Genomic DNA, 4858 nt, shown 5'->3' with positions numbered 1-4858 from the left:
GGCTGACACTCGCGCCCGCAGGTTTTTGTGAGGCGAGGACGTCTACACGCCGCGAGTGACGTCTATGGAAACGTCGCGGGTTTCAGCGGTCTCCACGGATGCAGCGCCCTGATGATTGCCAAGGTTGGCGATTTAAAGCACCAGCTTAAATGTCCCCAACGTCTGTGCTGTCCCCACCCAAGGTCCTTACCCCCCCTTTCTTTCTCCTTTCCTTAAAATGTTATCTCTGTTACGGGTTGTCCTTACGTAAGAACCAAAGTGAGGCTCAGACGTGCCGTTGGAGACTTGATCGAGGGATGCTCTGGGTGGGTTCGCAAAGACGCCCGGCTTGCTAAAGACTTGAACAGCTGCACCAAGGTGCAGTGAAGCGAGACACCGGACAACGAGCGACGCCTCAGCAAGTCCCCTGGGGCATTTTTATCATTTATTGTGACTAGAGGGTTAGCGTTTCTTGGTCAGGATTACCGTTCAATAAGTACCTGATTGATGAGGACAAAAGCAGCATTGTTTGAAAAGAATCACGTTGTTACCTGTATCTTTAACTTCCGACAGGGCTTCAAAAGTTTCCCGGGACAGTTGCACTATCTTTTCTATTTCCCACTAACTTTTTGGAAGTCCCTTCATGCACGCCCACATGAACACACAGGCGGGGCAGAGCTTCACGAAGTTTGTGAGAAGATACATTATCTCTTTAATCCCATTCTGTCCATGAACTTTTTGAAGCCCCCTCGTATGTTTTCATTTGCAGCGTAAAATGGGTGTGTGTGTGTGTGTGTGCAGGCACAATCGTGTGTGAGCTCATGTATAGGTTCAAGTAACCATCCCCACCATCAGGCCCCAGAACAAGGCTGTCATCCCCCAGATTTCCTCACCCCACCTCCCCCACCTCCCAGGCTCTAGTCAGCCCTGGTTCAGTCCTTAGCCCGTCACAGTCTCTGGTTCACTGTAGTCTGCCATTTTGCCTCTCTCTCTACAGTGTCCTGTGAATGGAATCACAGTACCGCTCTGCACAGGTTTCTTTCTCTCTTCCTGTCTTGGCGATGCCTGGCCTTACCATGACTTCATTCCTTCTCCCAACCACGTGAGGACAGCTCACATTTTGTCTCAGGCACCTGTCAGCATAGCACTCCTGGTGGCACATGGTCACGTACTCAGCTGCAATCAGAAAAGTTGGCCATTCGAGCCCACCAGCTGCTCCAAAGGAGAAAGCCGGGGCCATTGACTTCTGTGGAGGTTTACATCCTTGGATGCCTTTGGGGGCAGTCCTGTGCTGCCCTGCTGGGCAGTCAGGAGTTGGCATGGCTGGGTAGCCATGGGTTTGGTTCACTTGACCTGGATTATTTCCGCTCTTTGGCTAGGGATGAGAATGGTGCTCTGAAGGTGTGTGCGGGCTTTTGTGAACATGGGTTTCATTTCTCTTGGGGGCACACCTAGAGGCAGGATTGCTGAGTCAGATGGTAACTACAAGTTTAATAGCTTCAGGAGGAACTACCCAATTGTCCTCAGCATCGCACCATCCGGCTCTCCCGGTGGCAGCCAATGAGCCCTCCGCTGGCTTTGCATACCCATCAGCCCCCTGGGATTTTTCCATCTAAAGGCTGTGAGTCGTTTGAAAAGGTACATGGTGGGAGCTGACTGTTGCTTTTATTTGCATGGAAACGCATTTCTTAATGAGACACCTGGACATCCCCTCACCTCCACACACCCATGGGTGGGTAGCACTTTTTGCTGTACAAGCACACCTTGGTTTATTGTGCTTCGGGCTATTAGGCATCTGAGATACTGTGTTTCCTACAGATGGCAGGTTTGTGGCCACCTGGAGCAAGTCTTGTTGATGCCATTTACCCCCAAAGCAAGTGTTCACTATTGCCCTGTACCCTGTGCTGGCTCTGTTGGGTGTTTCCCTGATGGTTGTGTGACAATAGACCATCTGCATCACACAAACACACCCCACCCCAGGAGACCAAGCAATGCGTGGTGCTCCCCTTTTGGGGGGCCATATTTGTTTGAGCCTGTGGTCTCCAAGATCTGCCGGTCATGAGGTTGGCGTTACCCTCGACTCTTCGCCTTTGGCACAGCAGCTATGCAGGCATAAAGAAACAGCCATGACTCGAATTCGACCTTGCAAGTCTGGCTAGACCAGAGGATGTACACTGGTACAGATAGGAGCTGAAAATGCAGGGAGTCCAGGGCGGATGAGCCCTGCGGGACCAGTGGTGTGAGTGGTGAGGCAGGGAGGGTGGGGGGAGAATGGGTAGGAGGGAGGGAGCCGATTGCAGGGAACTGTATGTGACCTCCTCCCTGGGGGACGGACAACAGAAAAGTTGGTGAAGGGAGACGTCAGACAGTGCAGGATATGACAAAATAACAATTTATAAACTATCAAGGGCTCATGAGGGAGGGGGGAGCCGGGAGGGAGGGGAAAAATGAGGACCTAATGCCGGGGGTTTAAGTGGAGAGAAAATGTTTTGAGAATGATGAGGGCAATGAATGTACAAATGTGCTTTACACAATTGATGTATGTATGGATTGTGATCAGAGTTGTATGAGCCCCTAATAAAATGATTTTTAAAAAAAGAAAAGAAAGCGGGAATGGGAGGGGTGCCCTGGTGCAGGTCTCTATTCCGTGACTGCTGTCTGTGCGACAGACAAAAATCACGCCGTGATCTGTTAAGTGCATCTCAGCTGACACGTCCACTGGGTGTCTCCTCAGATTGGTAGACAGCAGTGAAGTGGCAGCCGTCCAACTTGGGAGAAGGGTTTGTTACCCAATCTGTGAATGTGTCCTCGAAACCAGTGTTTGGGACTTCCCCTGGGGGGGGGTTGCCGGCAGGCCAGGGAGGCGTGGCTGTCCCTGTGGAGTGAGTGGGTGAAGGGTCTCTAGAAGGGCTGGGACTTGGCCCCTTCGTCTCGGGCCTGCTGTAGGGGAAGCCCCAAGACCCAATGTCCCTGCCTGAGTCAGGGTTCCGAAATGGGGTTCCCCTAGTGCCTCAGTGCCTGTTCCTCTTGAAAAGCCATCCCCAAGGTTCTCTAACTTTCTCTCTAATCACCACTGCTAGTGCCTGGGGGCACAGTGGTGAGGCCCTCAGCTGCCAGCTGAAGTGTTAACTGTTGCTTCTTTGCACCCCCGGGCCGCCTGGAGGGAGAAAGACGACGGGCTGGTCTGCGTCCCTTGGGGCTGACAGCCCTGTGCGGGACTCCCGCGTGAGTTGGAACAGACTTGATAGCAGCGGATTTCGTGTTTGTTTGTTGTTTTCATTCGTCAGTTGATGGGCATTTGGGCTCTTTCCACGCTGGCTGGTGTGAAGAATGTCAGTGGGTTTGAGTGAGGCCTTTGGGCTGCTCGAGGAGCGGCCACGCCATGGGCACTGCCATCTTTGTCGTTGGGCGCTTCAGGACGCGGCAGAGGCGGGAGGTGAGTTTCTCCTCCATGTGGCGCCCCTGGGAACCTCTTGTGTTGGACTGCTAACCGCAAGGTGGGTGACCCAAACCCACCAGCTTGCCCCTGGGGTAAAAGTTGAGGCTGTCCGCTCTCATCAAGGTTTCTAGCTGTGCGCCTACCTGCACAACATAGGCATGGGAAGCAAGCCGGAGCAGAAAGCACCGGGACTGATGGTTCCCGAGAGAACTGGTGGGAGGAGGAATTGGGGAAAGGAGTGGTGAGCAAACAATGCCATAGACGGGGGAACAACTAGAGAATTAGAATCAACAGTGAGAAGGACGTAGAGAGCCCTGTGATGCTGACGCAACAGCAGTCTAGCTGAGAGGAATTGCTAAGAGGCAGAAGAGTGAGCATGATGGTGGGACCGGAGGAGGAAGGTAAAAGGAAAGAGAGGAAAGATCTAGGAAGCAAAGCGATGGATAGAGGTATAAAAATAGGTATGCACTTATGTAAATATATTCATACAAATAGAGATATTGGCCTATGTACATATATTCATATGGCAAGACATTGAGGAAGCGGACGGACTTTGGGTCTCTGCTTAAGCCCTCCCTCAATGCAAGAACACTTTGTTCTAACAACCTGGAATTCTGTGATGCTCACCCTCCTGACATGATTGCTGAAGACAAAATGGGTGCCCTAGGAAATGTGGTAAAGAAAGCTAATGGTGCCCAGCTATCAAAAGATATCTGGGGGTCTTAAAAGCTTGAAGTTCAACAAGCGGCCATCTAGCAAAGAACAAGCCCATGTGGAAGAAGCACACCAGGCTGTGCGATCTCGAGGTGTTGATGGGATCAGGTGATAGGATCAGCAGGCGCCAGAAGACCCCAAACAACATATTTTTGAGAATGAGGGGGGTCGGAGCAGAGACCCCAAACCCATCTGTGGACAATAGGACACCCCCACACGGAAGGGTCACAAGAAAGGGATGAGTCAACCAGGGTGCATATAGCACTGATGAAACACACTAGTCCTCTGGTTCTTTGAGGCATCCTCAGCCCCCACTATCATGACCCCATCCTGCCTTTCAGTTCTGGCCAGACTGGACCATATGCACTGCTATAGATAGAGCTCAGGACACTCGGAGTCCAGGTCAGATAAAGCCCTCAGGAACAGAAACTGGGGTAGCCATACCAGGAAGGTAGGGGGAGGAGGAAAGGAAGGGAGAACCGATCACAATGATTGACTCATAATCTTCACCACCCCCCCAGGGGGGATGAACAACAGAAACATGGGTGAAGGGAGACAGCAGTGGGTGTAAGATATGAACACAATAAAAATCTAATTTATCAAGGGGTCATAGGGGCGGGGGGGAGGGAGAGGAGGGAAGGAGCCAAGAGGAGCTGATACCAAGGGCTCAAATAGAAAGTAACTGTTCGGAAAATGAGGGTGGCAGCATGTGTACAAATATGCTTG

This window comes from Echinops telfairi, unplaced genomic scaffold (genome assembly GCF_000313985.2).
Source record: "Echinops telfairi isolate 266 unplaced genomic scaffold, ASM31398v2 ScPeMD7_7412;HRSCAF=8450, whole genome shotgun sequence".
NCBI classification, from domain to species: Eukaryota; Metazoa; Chordata; class Mammalia; order Afrosoricida; family Tenrecidae; genus Echinops; species Echinops telfairi.
The sequence above is the reverse complement of the archived record's forward strand: the minus strand, read 5'-3'. Positions refer to the sequence as shown.